Source organism: Manihot esculenta, chromosome 16 (assembly GCF_001659605.2).
Source record: "Manihot esculenta cultivar AM560-2 chromosome 16, M.esculenta_v8, whole genome shotgun sequence".
In the NCBI taxonomy this organism is placed as follows: Eukaryota; Viridiplantae; Streptophyta; class Magnoliopsida; order Malpighiales; family Euphorbiaceae; genus Manihot; species Manihot esculenta.
The window spans coordinates 20752368-20771228 of record NC_035176.2 but is presented as its reverse complement, the minus strand read 5'-3'; the positions used below and the strand labels follow the sequence as shown (position 1 = coordinate 20771228).

The following is an 18861-nucleotide window of genomic DNA, read 5'->3' as shown; positions in this document are numbered from 1 at the left end:
GCAATGGTAAGTACAGGTGTTATATACACATATACATATATGAGACAGGAAATCCAGGTGCCTTTGCCTACGCCTTGGTATGAGATACTGGGACTATTTGGTGACAGGTTTACCTTGATATGGATTGTCTGTGGTATGATGCATTCCATAAGATTATGTTTTAATGATATGTTTTACTGTGCTACTCACGGGGCTATAGAGCTCATCCCACTCCCTTAATTCCAGTCTTGCAGGTTCAGTGTACAGTGTACAGGGGAAGTCCAGCAGGGTACAGAAAGAGTAAAGAGATTTGTAATAGCTTAGAGTGGACATGTAATGTTAAAGAGATGTACTAGTTGTGTATACAGTGAAAGTTGTGCTTGACTTAGTTATTTTGTGTTGTAAATCTTTTGTTATGTACATGATCTGTATATGTATATAACTGTTTTATAGAGTATGAGAAAAACCAGGCTTAACAGGTATGAATTAACCCATCTAGAGCAAGCTCTAGTCAGGGGTACAGAGTACAGAGATAGTGCATGCACAGGTTACGCCTTGGTCCAGAGAAAAGTTTTTATTTTCACAGAAAATGTATGATCATGTATGAGATTTACAGGTACCTAGAGAGTATACTAGGCTTGCTAAGGGTTCTGGCGGCCTTAAGCCGTCCTGAATCCTAGCGCCGGTGACGGTCCATTTTGGGGTCGTTACATCAAGGTTACTCTCCTTCTTTCCTTGTCTCCCTTTACCGCCATTGCCGGGGATTTGATTTAAACTAATGAATCTTCCTTTTATGACCAGGGCTGACCGTAAAGAAGCTCTTCTTTACGATCCAGAAATTGAACGTATTACCAAGAGCTTGAGAAAGCAAGCAAACTTGAGGAATCAAGCCTCCAAACCATCTTCATCAGCAACAGCAACAAATCTGGTATCCGCCATACAATCTGCTGCACCTGCTGCAAAATTTGCTGAACCAATTGCTGAAATTGCTGTACATGCTGCACTTGTTGAATCTATTGCTGCACAAGCTGCTGCACTCAAAACCAGCCCTTAAAACTGCACCAAAATCAGCGAAAAAACCAGAAATTTTTGCTAACAAAATATCAGAACCAGCCCCTAAAACATTAGCTGAACCAGCTATTATAAAGATAGTCACAACTGCACCTGAAGAGGCAGAAAATGCAGCAGCTACTGCTTTTGAACCAACTGCTGTCCTTGCTGAATTTGAAGCTAAAAAAGTTGAGGCAAGAGCTCCAATGGCAAGAGCTCCAATGGCACAAGAAAGAACTCTCCGCGAACTAGCAACACCTTTGGATGATCAAGCACTATGGTGCATCACTTACCCACCTTTGGCAACCCCTTTTGAGCTCAAAACCTGATTAATTCATCTCCTTCCAAAATTTAGAGCTCTGAAAAATGAAGATCCACACAAGCACCTTAAAGAATTTCACATTGTGTGCTCAGCAATGAGGCCTCAAGGTATTTCTGAAGAGCATGTTAAATTAAGAGCTTTTCCCTTTTCTCTTGATGATTTTGCTAAAGAATGGTTGTTCTATTTACCATCCAGATCCATCACTTCATGGGCTGGGATGGTGAGAGCATTCTTGAGCAAATACTTTCCAACCTCAAAAGCTATTGGCATCAGAAGAGAGATTAGTTGCATCAAACAAAAGGATTATGAAGAGCTATATGAATATTGGGAAAGATTCAATCGATTGTGCACAAACTGCCCTCAACATGACATCTCTGATAAGTCCCTAATTGAATACTTTTATGGAGGTTTGTTACCTTTAGAAAGGAGGTTGATTGATGCAGCGTCTGGAGGATCAATTGAAGACAAAACACCTCAAGCCATAAGGGACCTAATTTCTACAATGGCAGCAACCTCAAAGCAATATGAAGACCAAGGACAGCTGCCAAGGAGAGTAAATGAGGTAAGTACATCTTCCTTAGCTTTCCAAATTTCTGACCTCACCAATGCTGTTCGTAGCCTTGTTGTGGGTCAAGCCCAACTATTCCAGCAGATTCAGCATCCCAAACCATGTGGAATATGTGCAAACTTAAGCCACCCTACTGACCTATGTCCTTTCCTTTAAGAAAAGGACCAGCAAGTAGAAGGATTTAATGGGCAAAGGAGGTATGATCCCTATTCTAACACCTACAAACCAGGTTGGAGGGACCATCTGAACTTCAGTTATGCAAGGGCCAATCAATATCCAAGCTATCAACAAAAAAATCCAGCCCAAGCAGCACCTCAAAAGTCCAACACTCCCCTTGAAGAGATCGTGAAATCCTTAGCAAATTCGGTGCAAAATCTTGAGCAGCAAATGAGTCAAATGGCCACTTTAATGAGTAAGCTTGAATTACAAGGAAAGCTACCCTCCCAAACTGAAATCAATCAAAGGCAGAATGTTAGTGCCATTACACTAAGGAGTGTGAAAGAGCTTCAAGATAGCAAGGGTGAGCAGCGATTTATCCAAATACAGAAACAGGTTGCTGAGGAGAAACTGCCGGAAAGTGATCAGGGGCATCGATTTACCTAAATCGCAGACCCAATCAGTGGACATACAGGACAGCCAGGCAAAATCGATTTGCCCAAATCACCAGAAAGGGCAGAAATCGATTTGCCCAAATCAACAGACCGGGCAGAATCTAGTCAGAGGTAGAAAACAGTACAGCAACCAACAGAAAAGTTCAAAGTACCTCCTCCCTTCCCAAAGAGATTTGCAAGATCAAAAAAAGAAAAAGAAGAGAAAGAAATACTTGCAACCTTTCGCAAAGTGGAGATCAATATACCTTTGCTTGATGCTGTCAAACAAATACCAAGAGACACTAGCTTGGAGGATGAGGAGAACAAGAAAAATTTGAAAGAAATAGAAATGGAAGAGACAACATGCTGCACAGACTGGTCCAAAGGCGATTTGCCCAAATCACTTGAACAGGCAGAAATCAAATCAACAATGCAGACAGATTTTGATTTGACCAAATCATCAGTGCAAGCAGGATTCGATTTGCCCAAGTTCAATACCAGATAGCAGCCACCTTATATGGAGAAATATGAATTGGAGTTCAAAATGCTGCCCAATCACCTCAAAAATTCAAACATAGGGGCTAGAGGCACACCTCACTTGAAAGAGGAGAAATTAATCATGTTACTTCATGAGTACATGAAAGAAATAGGATGGGTTATAACCAAAACGAAAGGTGTGCTGCACTTCTTACTTAATTCTGTTGGGATCCTTTTCCCTCCCCCCATTACTTGAGCCTTTTAAGTAAGAAAAGTCCAGCCCGCGACTTTAAACTAGGGCACTACTGGGAGGCAACCCAGCAAAGGCGATTTGTGCAAATCGATGGGAAAATTAGCAGAACTTAACTACAGCAGAGGTGATTTGGCCAAGTGATTTGCCCAAATCACTGTCCAAATCAGCATAACCTCCAACAGCTGATCAATCTGCAGAATCTCGCCTTGACAAAATGGAGGCCCGAATCATACACATGAAAAGCATGCTGCAGCTGCTGGTTCAACACTTCATACCTACAGACCACTACCACACCTGATTTGGCCAAATCACCACCCCAGGGAGTCCCTTTCTCTCTTATTTTTCTCTTTATATGTTTTGCATTGAGGGCAATGCTTAGACTAGGTGTGGGGGTACTGGGGAAGATTTTTGCATTATCTTTTCCCATTTTTTTGCCTCTTTTTGCATTTTTCTTACCCTTTTTCACACACATCAAAATTTTTTTCTCACACACATTTCTTTTTGCACTCATATTCACTTCTGCACACATACACATACACACAGATTTTGTTTTAGCCTTTGCTCTACTCAGCATAGATGACAAAGTTAAAAGAGCCTCCTATCTCATAACCCCATTAAATTTTCCAACCCTTTAAGCCTAAATTGAATCATTTACAGTGTGTTACCTTCACTTAGGAAGTTTTTCTCTTAAATTGAATATTTGCACTTACTATGGTCAAGGGAAAAATATATATACATGCAATAAAAAGTTAGTGTAACTCTCTATGAGCTGATTTGCCCAAACTGTTATAAAAAAAAAAAGAAAAAGAAAAGAAAGAAGGAAATACAACTTAGCAAAAAGCACACAATACAAACTTGTTTCAATGGTCAAGGACTATGAATAGAGCTAGTACCCACTTGAACAAGTGACTAACTGAGTAACCAGGGGTGGGTATCACCAATATGCACCTTCGCGTAAAAAGGTTGGTGACTTTTTCAGGCAAGAATAAGAAATAGTGCTACTGAATGAAAATAAAAATAAAAAGCGGCAAGTCACTCTTAGGGGTTGTATTAAGCCTAAAATGAAAGAATAAAGTATGATCAAATCAAAAACTTTCTCTTAGCCATGGTGGGTAAAAGGAAACAAGGAAAGAGAGGACAACCTTAGTGCATGTACTCTACACTGTAATACTTCAATTTGGGAGTCTAGAGGGGGCTGATTAAGTGGTACTTAGGCTCAAAAGAAAAAGAAACTTGATTGACTAAGTTATTTGTTGCTTAAGGTCAAGCAAAAGGTTAAGTGTGGGGGTATTTGATTAAACATAATTTAGCCGCATTTTTATTATCTTTATTATTGTTTAATTACACATTTTTCAGCTTAATTTATGGTTTTTATCATGTTTTTGCAGGAAAGGAAGAAAATGGAAAGTTGGAGAAAAAGTCCAGAAAAAGCTGAAAAAGTGATTGGGTCGAAGTGATTTGGCCAAATCACTCACAAGGAGCTAAAGCAGAAAACTGGGACTGACTTGCGCGAGCGATTGGGGCAAGTGATTTGGGCAAATCAACTGCCCAAATCAAACTGAAACAGAGGCGGACAGCAGCGCGGAAAAGAGGCAAATTTCAAATTTCAAAAGCATTGATGTCCTATCCTACTTCAAACACTTCAAGATCAATCTTAGGACATCTCCAAGAGTCACTCCCAAGAAAGACTTTCTCAAAAAGAAGAATTCATTCATAATTAAATACAAAAGCAAAGAAGGAATAAAAGACTATAAAAGACCAAGTCAAATTAGGATTCCAAATCCTAATTGGACTAGGACTCTTCACCTATAAAAGGAGACAGCCCCAAACCAACAAGAAACCATCAGATTTTCTGCAGAAAGCCATAGGAAATACTGCAGAAATGCAGCAGTAGCACAACAGCCTCTTCTTCTACTTTTCCCCTTTCTTTTTATGTATTTTGTCTACTATGAGTGGCTAAACACTTTTCCTTTCTAGTTGAAGTTGGGAATTTTCAGTTTTGTGATGAATTGGAAGATTTGAAACTCTATTATTAAACTCTTATTTATTTTCAATATTTATGCAACTTGATCTTTCCATTATTATTGCTTTGCTTTTAGAATCAATTAAGGCCTGTTGCTTTTAATTGCATGAGTAATAAATTGTTTGAATGATTTAGGTCCGTAATTGCTTAGATTGTTTAAACATAAGTACAATCAGTTGCATAATTTAAACTTGACCACGCGGTTGGCAAGGTTAGAATTAGGTTTTTCTAAGTCTAAAGGCAGTTAACAGTTGAAAAGTAAAAACCCTAAGGACGTTCCTTGGCAACTTGTTAACTAGTGTTTGAATAGTGAACGTTTCCTAGTCAAACTAGAACTAAGGAGGAATTTGGATTGTAAGAAGTGTCTTCCACATCCTAAACTAATTTATTGAAATAAATAGGAGTATTAAAGAATCAATGATCAATTCTAAACAAGCTGAAATAGATCCATACTTCAACTAGAGCTTTTCTCCCATTGATTTACTCATTATTGCTTTCTCTTACTCTTTAGTTTTAATTCATTATCATCAAAACAAAACCCCCTCTTTTTATTTATTTTTATTATTTACTTGTCCAAGTCATAATGATAGAGCATATTTTAGTCCTTTTTATCTTGATATTATTGATGATTATTTACATGATTTCTGCTTAATTTAGTACTCTTGACATTATTTTGTAGAAAATGGTGTAAAAGGATATTTTGGAGAAAATCCCCCTAAAACTGCCTTATTTGGAGCAAAAGGGAGCAAGCCTGCCAAGTTGAAATCAAGTCAAGCTAAATAAGGAAAGTTCTAAATAAGGAAAGTGGTAAATATGGAAAGAACATTCAGCCAAGGCAATTTGAATTTCAAATTTCAAATTTCCAAGTAGCCTTTTCCTTATTCAAGAAGCCATATCTCAAGCTGCCATATATGGAGAGCCAAATGAGGAAAGTATTTTGAAATTTAAATCTCCAAGATTCATATTCAGATTTTGGATTTCAAGATCCAGCTTATTAAGGAAGCCAAATCCAAAGATCACATATTTCCCACTTCATGCCTTGCACATTCAAAATTCAAATTGCAAAAGGAGGCTCCATCTTCCTTAATTGTGAATGGGTGGCAAGGGAATGTGAAGAGGCACCTTGGGCAGCAACTTGAACACACTTGGGAAGCATCTTGAAGAACTTGGGCAGAAAGTGAAAGACCAAAGAGCCCATCCCTTGCAATTTGATACATACTCCACGTTTTTCCCTTCACACATGCACATAGAAGGCACATATTGGACCAAAGGCATTTTGGGCAGCCTCCAAAAGACTCATGGACTGCCAAGAAACCCTAGACAGCCTCTCAAGACATTTTTAAAGGCCTTAAGAAGATAAGAAGTGGCAGAATTGATCACTCCCATTCGGCCAAGGAAGTTCGGCCGCCGATCTCCACCTCTCTTCTCCACCACCGGTTCTTCTTTCCTCTTCTTTTCTTTAATTTTCTGTTTTGGTTCAGCCATGAGTGGCTGAAACCCTTAATTCTAGTTGAAGATTGGTTGAAACTAAGGTTGTTTTAGGGATTGTGAGATATGAACATAAACTATTTCTCTTTGATTAGTTTAATATTCATGCAATAGTGTGTTTGAATACATGATTGCTTTGTTGTCTTGATCAAATTGGCCACTTGATTCTTGATTGCAAAGTTAATTGATAGTTAGTTGGGATATTTTTTAGTCCGTAATTGCTGAAAATATTCCAACCTAAGAACACTTGGTGTAATAACTAAGGAATTGTATGATCTAGCAACATCTCATGCATTTGAGTAGCTAGGATTGGATCTCTCTCTTTCTTCATGCAATTGACAATTGTTTTGATGCCTAAGGCCCAAGGACGTTCCTTGGCAATTTGTTAATTAGTAATTGATTAGAGGACGTTCCCTAATTGATTTAATCATAAGGAGAGACATGGTGGTGAGAAGCGTCTTCCACCTCCATAACTAATCTATTAAACCAATCAAGAGAACATAAGTTTCAATGATCAATCCAAGCAACCAAGGTGGATCCATATCTTCAACTAGACCTTTCTCATATTGATTTCCTATTTTATTTTAATTACTTGCTGATTTAATTGCTTTCAATAGTTGTTAGTCAAATCAATCTCAAACCCCCCCTTTTTTACTTTATTATACTTTACTTTTATTCTGCTTTCAGTTACTTGCTTTCAGTTGTGCTTCCAGTTGATTCTCTTGATCTTGTTGGGAAAAATAGATAAGTATTCAATTCTCTGTGGATTCAATCCTTTACCACTATTTGCAGTTGTAAAATTGTTGATAACCGGAAAGGTTATTTTTGACCAGCTTCGACAACCGCGAGTCAAAAATTGGCGCCGTTGCCGGAGAATTGATTTAACTTGTTTATTTTTCTTTCATGACCAGATCTGAACGTAGGGACACTCTGCCTTATGATCCGAAGATTGAACGCACTCTTAGAAGACTAGGAAAGCAAGCGGTTCCATCTGAAGAAGCGCCTGAAGACTACCTTTGTGCAGCCGGACATTCTGCCACACATTCGGCCGCTGAACCTCATCAACATTCGGCCGCCGAACCTTCCCTTCTCCAACAACCAAACTTTGCACCAATGGCTGAACCTAATGCACAACATGCTACCCCTAATGGACATGTTGTCCAAAACTAAATAATTCAAGAAAATCTAGCCATGAGACCATAGATGCCAAGGGAAAGAACTATGAGAGAATTGGCAACACCTGTAGGTGATCAAGCTCCACTTTACATCACCTATCCACCTCTGACAGTTCCCTTTGAACTAAAAACAAGTTTGATTCATCTTCTCCCTAAATTTAGAGGTTTGCAAAATGAAAATCCACACAAGCACTTGAAAGAGTTCAATATTATTTGTTCATCCATGAGACCTCAAGGTATTTCTGAAGATCATGTTAAATTAAGAGCTTTTCCTTTTTTATTAGATGACTATGCTAAAGATTGGTTATTTTATTTGCCACCTGGATCTATAACTTCTTGGGATGATATGGTCCAAATCTTTTTGAACAAATACTTCCCAACATCTAAGTCAATTGGTATAATAAGAGAAATCACTAGTATAAGACAGAAACCAACTGAGGATTTATATGATTACTGGGAAAGGTTTGAAAGACTATGTACAGGTTGTCCACAACATGATATGTCAGACAGGTCCCTCATACAGTTCTTCTATGGAGGATTACTCTCATCAGAAAGGAGATTCATAGATGTAGCTTGTGGAGGATCCATTGCATATAAGACACCTAGGGAGATGCGAGAGTTGATTTCTACACTTGCAGCTTCATCTAGGCAATATGGAGAAGAAAAGCAAATGCAAAGAGGAGTGAATGAGGTAAGTTCACCTACTATTTCTGAACTGACATCTGTTATGAAAGATTTTGCCATAGGACTGGTTCAACAGATTCAAGCAGCCCAGCCACCTAGGCCATGTGGTATTTGTGCATATGTGGGACACCCAACTAATCAATGTCCTACACTGCAAGAAGACAACCAGCAAGTTAATGCCATTGGAGGGTACAACAACCAGCCTAGACATGACCCGTATTCAAACACATACAATCCAGGTTGGAGAGACCACCCCAATTTCAGCTACGGAAGGGCCAACAACAATCAGAACCATCAAAACTATCAAAGGAACCAAGCCCAACCAGCACCTTCAAATCCCATCCAATGCCTTGAAAAGATGATGAAGTCCATGGCGAGTGCTATACAAAGCCTCAATCAGCGTGTAGATCTGATGGCCACATCCGGAAGCAATTATGAAACCCAAGGTAAACTCCCTTCTCAAACAGAAACTAATCCCAGGCAAAATGTCAGTGCTATTACTTTGAGAAGTGGAAAAGAGTTTCAAAACGTAAGATATGAGGAAGAAAAGCAAATAGCACCAAAGCCCTGGGCCATCTGAAACCTTCCCTGTGCATTCTGAAACACAAGTTGCGCCAAAGCCAAGGCAACCTGAAGCCTCTCCAGCGCAATTTGAAACACCACCTGCGCAGAAGACTGATCCAAAGGTACGTTTTCACATTCCACCTCCTTTTCCAAAAAGATTTGAAAGAACACAAAAAGAAAAGGAAGAAAAGGAGATTCTTGAGACTTTCAGAAAAGTGAAAATCAACATACCACTACTAGATGTTGTTAAGCAGATTCCCAGGTACGCAAAATTTCTAAAAGAACTTTGCACCAATAGAAGAAAGCTAGCTGAGAGAGAAAAAGTAAGTGTAGGTGAAGTTGTTACTACTGTGATTAAAAGAGAACTCCCTACTAAATGCAAAGACAAAGGTATGTTTGCTATCTCTTGCAAGATTGGGAATGTTGGAATTAAGAAAGCCATGTGTGATCTTGGTGCATCCATAAATGTCATGCCTCTTTCCATCTATAAATCTCTGAATGCATGTGCACTAAAGGACACAAGAGTTGTGATTCAATTAGCTGATAGATCTGTGGTATATCCCATAGGTGTTCTAGAAGATGTGTTAGTTTAAGTAGATGAACTTGTCTTTCCTATAGATTTTTATGTGATTGATACTAAGGAAGATAGTTGCAATGCTAGTTCTGATATCCTTCTTGGATGTCCTTTCTTGAGTACTGCTAGAACTAAGATTGATGTGCATGATGGTACTCTCACTATGGAGTTTGAAGGGGAAGTGATTAAGTTTAATGTCTATGATGCCATGAAATATCCACATGATATGTCCCCTGTCTATGGTCTTGATATTATAGACTGCTTGAGCCAGGAAATATTTGATGAGAATCAAGATTATGTTCTGAATGATGATCTTTGCAGGACTGAGAGTCAGAAAGAACCAAAACTGAAAGAGACAGTCTATAGTGTCCAACAGGTAAATTGCAAGCAAGCGCAGGATGAAGAAAACTCTGTTGCACCCCTGCAGGAAAGCCTTGTGCAGACTGAAGACACTGCCTTTCGGCCGCCGAACTCCACCTCCCTTCGGCCGCCGAACTCAGCCATCCTTTGGCCTCCGAACCTTGCTCCACAGCCTCCAACGCAAGCAAGCTCTTCCAGTCCGCCTTTGCAGTCAGATCATGCGCAAAAGGAAGATTCTGAATCCAGTTCTTTGCCACCTCCATTGCTATCAAGCTAAGAGCAACACCTTTTAGAATCTGAAGAATGTAAGAACGACCTACTTGAACAAATCTTCCTTGCTCAATCTGATGAACCATGGTACGCAAACATGGTGAACTACTTGGCTACAGGTAATTTACCTTCTGACATGCCAAAGCACACCAAGGATAAGATAAAGAAAGATGCCAAATACTATGTTTGGGATGAGCCATATCTGTGGAAACATTGTGCTGATCAAATGATAAGGAGATGTATTCCTGACCAAGAAATAGCTTATGTGCTTACTTTTTGTCATTCATATAGTTGTGGTGGACACTTTGGTCCAAGAAAGACTGCTCATAAGATGCTTGAAAGTGGCCTATTCTGGCCCACTATTTTTCGAGATGCTTTTCTGTTTTGCAAATCATGTGCTAGGTGTCAACAGACTGGAAATCTGAGCAAAAGAAATCAAATGCCACAAAACCCCATCATGGTCTGTGAGGTATTTGATGTTTGGGGCATAGACTTCATGGGCCCATTCCCACCATCCTTTGGATACACTTACATCATCCTTGCAGTGGATTATGTGTCCAAATGGGTGGAAGCTAGAGCAACTAAGACTGATGATGCCAAGGCAGTAGTAGACTTTGTGAAGACCAACATCTTTGCTAGACATGGAGTACCAAAGGCAATCATCAGTGACAGAGGGACCAATTTTTGCAATAAGGTAGTCGAAAGCCTTCTCAGAAAGCATAATGTGATCCATAGAACATCCACAGGATACCACCCTCAGACAAATGGGCAAGCTGAAGTGTCCAACAGAGAAATGAAGGCCATCCTTGAAAAGACCGTGTCTCCTAACCGAAAGGACTGGAGTACAAGATTAGAAGATGCTTTATGGGCCTACAGAACAGCCTACAAGACTCCCATAGGTATGTCTCCTTACAGGTTGGTCTATGGAAAAGCTTGCCACCTTCCAGTTGAACTTGAACACAAGGCCTATTGGGTTGTAAAGAACTGCAACATGGACCTTAAGGAAGCTGGCCACCATCGCAAACTACAACTGCAAGAGATAGAGGAAATAAGACGAGATGCATATGAGAATTCTTGGAACTACAAAACAAAAACCAAAGCCTCCCATGACAGTCATCTTTCAAGAAAACAATTTGAGGTTGGTGATAAAGTCTTACTCTTTGACTCTCGTTTGAAATTATTTTCAGGAAAGCTACAGTCTAGGTGGATTGGACCATTCATTGTAGAGCATGCCTACCCACATGGAGCTGTAGACATCCAAAGCATAGAGACTGAAAAAATCTTCAAGGTAAATGGACATCGTCTGAAACCATACTTTGAAGGATTCACAGTACAAGTGGTGGAAGAAATTCCACTACAACATCCTTTTGCCTAAGTGGATCATGCCATGCACCACACCCCAGGGGAGTACTCAGTTTCCTTTGTTTTTTTATGTTTCTTATACATTGAGGACAATGCATAATTTAGGTGTGGAGGTGCATATTTCTTCTTCTTCTCCCTCTTCTTTTATTCTTTTTCTTTCAGTATTGCGCACATGTTTCCCTTTCAGTTTCATTTTTGTGATTTGCTTGTTCTGAATAGCCACAGTTGAATTTTTTTTTTTAAAAGTTTTTCCTTTCAATAACACACACACAACCAAAACCTTCTTCTTCTTTTTGATTTTCTCTACTCAAACTGATAGACTATGTTAGATGAGCTTTTCTTTCTATGACCCCATTGATGTGATGACTCTTTAAACTTATGTTGAATCAATTGCAGTAAGTTATATTCATGTTTGAGAATTGCCTTTTGAATTGAATCTTTGAGCTTGCCATGGTGAAAAATATATTGATGACCCTCATTAGAGAGAATAAATTGAAAGTTGTGTGAATGAACTTAACATGACTTGATTTAGCAATTGGTGTTGATTTGCCCAAATCATTGAGAGAAAGAAATTCACAAAGGTTTAGACTTCAAAAGCACAAATTGAAAAATGTTCCAACAGTCAAAAGACTATGAACAGAGCTAGTAGCCACTTGGACAGGTGACCAACTGAGTAACTGGGGGTGGGTATCACAAATATATACCTTCACGTCAAAAGGTTGGTGACTTGTTCAAGCAAAATTAAAAGTGCAAAAAGCTGAATAAAGTACTTCAAGGTAAGGGCAAGTCACTCTGAAAGCTAGAAAAAGTCTTATCTGAACAAATTAATGTACATGTATGATCTTTCTCTTGAGGAAAACAAATCCTAGCCATGGTAAGCAAAGGGAAACAAGGAAAGAAGGTAAGTAATCTTCACACATATATCCTTCATTGCAATGATTCAAAATTGGTGTCTTGAGTAAGAGTTTAAGTGGAAATAAGGATCAAGTAGCAAAGAAAGCTTGTTTAACTATGTTTATTTGCTTGAGGACAAGCAAAAGGCTAAGTGTGGGGGTATTTGATAGAGCATATTTTAGTCCTTTTTATCTTGATATTATTGATGATTATTTACATGATTTCTGCTTAATTTAGTACTCTTGACATTGTTTTGCAGAAAATGGTGTAAAAGGACATTTTGGAGAAAATCCCCCTAAAACTGCCTTATTTGGAGCAAAAGGGAGCAAGCCTGCCAAGTTGAAATCAAGTCAAGCTAAATAAGAAAATTTCTAAATAAGGAAAGTGGTAAATATGGAAAGAACATTCAGCCAAGCCAATTTGAAATTCAAATTTCAAATCTCCAAGTAGCCTTTTCCTTATTCACGAATCCATATCTCAAGCTACCATATATGGAGAGCCAAATGAGGAAAGTATTTTGAAATTCAAATCTCCAAGATTCATATTCAGATTTTGGATTTCAAGATCCAGCTTATTAAGGAAGCCAAATCCAAAGGTCACATGTTTCCCACTTCATGCCTTGCACATTCAAAATTCAAATTGCAAAATGAGGCTCCACCTTCCTTAATTGTGAATGGGCGGCAAGGGAATGTGAAGAGGCACCTTGGGCAGCAACTTGAACACACTTGGGCAACATCTTGAAGACCTTGGGCAGCAAGTGAAAGACCAAAGAGCCCATCCCTTGCAATTTGATACATGCTCCACGTTTTTCCCTTCACACATGCACATAGAAGGCACATATTGGACCAAGGGCATTTTGGGAAGCCTCCAAAAGACTCATGGACTGCCAAGAAACCTTAGGCAGCCTCTCAAGACATATTTAAAGGCCTTAAGAAGACAAGAAGTGGCAGAATTGATCACCCCCATTCGGCCAAGGAAGTTTGGCCGCCGATCTCCACCTCTCTTCTCCACCGTCGGTTCTTCTTTCCTCTTATTTTCTTTAATTTTATGTTTTGGTTCAGCCATGAGTGGCTGAAACCCTTAATTCTAGTTGAAGATTGGTTGAAACTAAGGTTGTTTTAGGGATTGTGAGATCTGAACATAAACTATTTCTCTTTGATTAGTTCAATATTCATGCAATAGTGTGTTTGAATCCATGATTGCTTTGTTATTTTGATCAAATTGGCCACTTGATTCTTGATTGTAAAGTTAATTGATTGTTAGTTGGGATATTTTTTAGTCCGTAATTGCTAGAAATATTCTGACCTAAGAACACTTGGTGTAATAACTAAGGAATTGTATGATTTAGCAACATCTCATGCGTTTGAGTAGCTAGGATTGGATCTCTCTCTTTCTTCATGCGATTGACAATTGTTTTGATGCCTAAGGCCCAAGGACGTTCCTTGGCAATTTTTTAATTAGTAATTGATTAGAGGATGTTCCCTAATTGATTTAATCATAAGGAGAGACATGGTGGTGAGAAGCGTCTTCCACCTCCATAACTAATCTATTGAACCAATCAAGAGAACATAAGTTTCAATGATCAATCCAAGCAACCAAGGTGGATCCATATCTTCAACTAGACCTTTCTTATATTGATTTCCTATTTTATTTTAATTACTTGCTGATTTAATTGCTTTCAATAGTTGTTAGTCAAATCAATCTCAAAACCCCCCTTTTTTACTTTATTGCACTTTACTTTTATTCTGCTTTCAGTTACTTGCTTTCAGTTGTGCTTCCAGTTGATTCTCTTGATCTTGTTGGGAAAAATAGATAAGTATTCAATTCTCTGTGGATTCGATCCTTTATGACTATCTGCAGTTGTAAAATTGTTGATAACCGGAAAGGTTATTTTTGACCGGCTTCGACAACTGCAAGTCACATAACTAGGAAGATCTCTAGTGTCAAATCCCTGTGGTTCGACCCTATTGCCACTATCTATAAATTATTTTGTTGATTGATAATAAGTTTATTTTTAACGGCTTTGACAACCGCTATCACCTACCATGGCTAGTACTTGTTTGCCTCAAGAGAGAGATTATACATGCACATATTCTTGTTCAGTTAAGACTCTTTCTAGCTCTCGGAGTGATTTGCCTTTACTTGAAGCACTTTATTTAGCCTTTTGCACTTTATTCTTGCTTGAAAAAGTCACCAACCTTTTGACGTGAAGGTACATATTTGTGATACCCACCCCCAGTTACTCAGTTGGTCACCTGTTCAAGTGGCTACTAGCTATGTTCATAGTCTTTTGACCATTGGAACAGTTTTTAATTTGTGCTTTTAAAGTCTTTGCCTTTGCTGAATTTCTTTCTCTCAATGAATTGGGTAAATCAACACCAATTGCTAAAATAAGTCATGTTTCATTATTCACACATCTTTCAATTTATTATTCTCTCTAATGAGTAATGTCATATATTTTTCACCATAGCAAGCTCAAAGATTCAATTCAAAAGGAAGTTTCCAAAAAATACAACTCACTGCAATTGATTCAACTTAGGTTTAAAGAGTCTTCACATCAATGGGTTCATGGAAAGAAAGCTCATTCAATGTAGCCTATGTGTTTGAGTAAAGTATATCAAAACAGAAAAAAGAACTTTGGCCACATGTGTGTGCATTAAAAGCAACAATAACAAAAATGAAAAAAAGATTCACCTAATGCATTCAAACTAAAAATTAAAGCAAAAATGGAAGACTTAAAAATAAATATTCAGAGATATACACCCCTACACCTAATTCATGCATTTTCCTCAATGTATTAGAGATATTAAAGTTCAAAGGAAACTGAGTACTCCCCTTGTGTGGTTTGTGTGGTGCGATCCATTAAGCAAGCTGAGAGACGAACAGATATTTGTCTGGAAAGTCTTCCTTGATTGGGCATGGTGCAGAACTAGTGGAAAGTCAGCTTAGGTTATCAGCCACTAGATTCTCCTTTCCTTTCTTGTCTTGTATCTCCAGATCAAACTCTTGTAATAGCAGAATCCACCGAATGAGTCTCGGTTTTGCCTCCTTTTTCTTGATCAAGTATCTCAAAGCTGCGTGGTCTGAGTAAACTATGACTTTGGTCCCCAGGAGGTATGGTCTGAATTTCTCTAAGGCAAATACAACAGCCAAGAGCTCCTTTTCTATTGTTCAATAGTTGCTTTGGGCAGCGTCCAATGTGCGAGATGCATAGTGAATCATGTGAGGTGAGTTCCCTACACATTGCCCCAAGACTGCCCCCACAGCGTAGTTGCTTGCACCACACATGATTTCAAAGGGCAAGTTCCAGTCAGGTGGCAGAATGATTGGGGCAGTCACAAGTAATTCCTTTATCAGATCAAATGTTGTCTTGCAACCTGCATCAAAATCAAATGTTATATCTTGCTGGAGCAATCTGCATAATGGCTGTATGATTTTGGAGAAATCTTTTATGAATCTTCTGTAGAATCCTGCATGGCTAAGGAGAGAGCGGATCTCTCTAACGTTTGTGGGGCAAGGCAGATTTTTGATGGTATCCACCTTGGCTTTGTCCACTTCAATTCCTTTAGCTGAAACAACATGGCCTACGATCAAACCTTGGTTGACCATGAAGTGGCATTTCTCGTAGTTAAGTACAAGATTTGATTCAAGGCATCTCTGTAGGATCTTTTCCAGATTGGCAAGGCATTCTTCAAAGGAGTTACTGACTTGCGATTATCGAAGCCGGTCAAAAATAACATTTCCAGTTATCACAAATTTTACAACTGTAGATAGTGGTGAAAGGATCGAATCCACAGGGAATTGATAACTTACCTATCTTCCTTATCAAGACCAAGAAAATAAACTGAAAGCAAATAACTGAAAGCGAAACAAACTGAAAGTAAAACAAACTGAAAGCGAAACAAACTGAAAGCGAAACAAACTGAAAGCGAAATAAACTGAAAGCGAAATAAATTGAAAGCGAAATAAACGGAAAGCAAAACAAACTGAAAGTGAAATAAACTGAAAGCAAAATAAAAGTAAACTGCAAGTAAAGTAAAAAAGGGGGTTTGAGATTGATTCAATTAACTGAAAGCAATAAAAGAAAGCGAATAATAAAAATAAAGAGAAATCAAATATGAGAAAGTTCTAGTTGAAGAGTTGGATCCACTTCAGTTGTTGGGATTGATCATTGAAACTTATGTTCTTTTTATTGATTCAATAGATTAGTTATGGAGATGGAAAACGCTTCTCGCCACCATGTCTCTCCTTATGATTAAACCAATTAGGGAACGCCCTCTAATTAATTACTAATTAACAAATTGCCAAGGAACGTCCTTTGGCCTTAGGCATCAAACAATTATTAACTGCATGAAGAGAGAGAGAGATCAAATACTAACCACTCAAACGCATGAGATGTTGCTAGATCATACAATTTGCTTAGTTTTCACACCAAGTGTTCTTATGTTTGAATAATCAAAGCAATTACAGACTTAAAATTATTCAGACTAACAATATATTACCTTGCAATCAATAATCAAGTGGCCAATTTGATCAAAATAACAAAGCAATAATAGAATCAAGCATGAACTGTATGAATATTGAATAACCAAAAGACAAACAATGTGTGTTCAGATCTCACAATCCATAAAACAACCAAAATTTCAACCAATCTTCAACTAGAAAAAAGGTTTTAGCCACTCATGGCTGAAATAAAAATCAAAAATAAAGAAAGGAAGAAGAAGAGATGGTGCCACTTGCAATCCCGTAGGTGTGTCCAAGGGAGAGTAGAAAAAGCATGGGGAGGCTCCTTATGTGTCTTTTTATAGTTGAAAGTGTTGCCCTAGGTCCTTACTTGCTGCCTAAGTTGTGTATGAAAAGGAAAGAATCGCGTTGCAAGGTCTTCAGAAGGAACGAGGCGCGCGGATTGGCTCTTCAGAAGGAAGGAAGCGCGCGGATGGGTTATGCAGAGGGAAAGATATGCTGTTCAGACTTTCCTTTTCAGGTGGAGCCTTCGTTTGAATTTCAAATCTTAAATACTTAATGCAAGAGAGGCAAGTGCGTCTTCTTGAAATCTTGCTGCCTAAATAGGAAGATCTGACTGCTGAGGTGTCTGCACATCTTTAAACAAGGAAAGAAAGATCTGCAATTTGAATTTCAAATAATCTGTTGACTGAGCTTTCCTTATTTGTTTTTACTTCTGCACTTTCCTTATTTGAAAACTTTCCTTATTTGACAGTTTCCTTATTTGACAGTTTCCTTATCTGAAAACTTTCCTTGTTTGGCACTTTTCATATTTGGCACTTTTTGGCAGTTTTAGAAGCATTTTCATCAGATTGTCTCTTTACACCTATTATCTGCAAAACATGATTAAAACCACAAAATTAGGCTGAAAAGATGCAAATAAACATCAAGAACATAATGATAAAATGGACTAAAATATGCTCTATCAAATATCCCCACACCTAGCCTTTTGCTTGTCCTCAAGCAAATAAACTTAGTCAAACAAGCTTTCTTTGTTGCTTGATCCTTATTTCCACTTAAGCTCTTACTCAAGACACCTATTTTGAATTATTGCAGTGAAGAATATAAGCATGAAGATTACTCACCTTCTTTCCTTGTTTCCCTTTACTTACCATGGCTAGGATTTATTTTCCTCAAGAGAGAGATTACACATGCACATGTTCTTATTCAATTAAGACTTTTTCAAGCTTTCAGAGTGATTTGCCCTTACCTTGAAGTACTATATTCAGCCTTTTGCACTTAAGTTTTGCTTGAAAAAGTCACCAAGCTTTTGACGTGAAGGTACATATTGGTGATACCCACCCCCAGTTACTCAGTTGGTCACCTATCCAAGTGGCTACTAGCTCTGTTCATAGTCTTTCAACCATTGGAACAGTTTTCAATTTGTGCTCATGAAGTCTAAGCCTTTGCTGAATTTCTTTAATCAATGCATTGGGCAAATCAACACCAATTGCTAAAACAAGTCATGTTAAGTCCATTCACACAACTTTCAATTCATTCTCTCTAATGAGTGTCATCAATACATTTTTCACCATGGCAAGCTCAAAGATTCAATTCAAAAGGTAATTCTCAAATATGAATACAACTCACTGCAGTTGATTCAACATAAGTTTAAAGAGTCATCACATCAATGGGGTTATGGAAAGAGTAGCTCATCCAACATAGTCTATCAGTTTGAGTAGAGCAAAACAAAAAGAAGAAGATTGTGGTTGTGTGTGTTATTGA

General features: G+C 38.3%; 1 non-coding gene across 1 annotated transcript; it reads right to left on the bottom strand.

Annotated features, from left to right (window-relative positions):
• Window positions 1-1616: 1616 nt before the first annotated feature.
• LOC122722170 lies at window positions 1617-1723 on the bottom strand. Its single transcript, XR_006349094.1, has one exon. It is a non-coding gene; the product is annotated as a small nucleolar RNA R71 (small nucleolar RNA).
• Window positions 1724-18861: the final 17138 nt, after the last annotated feature.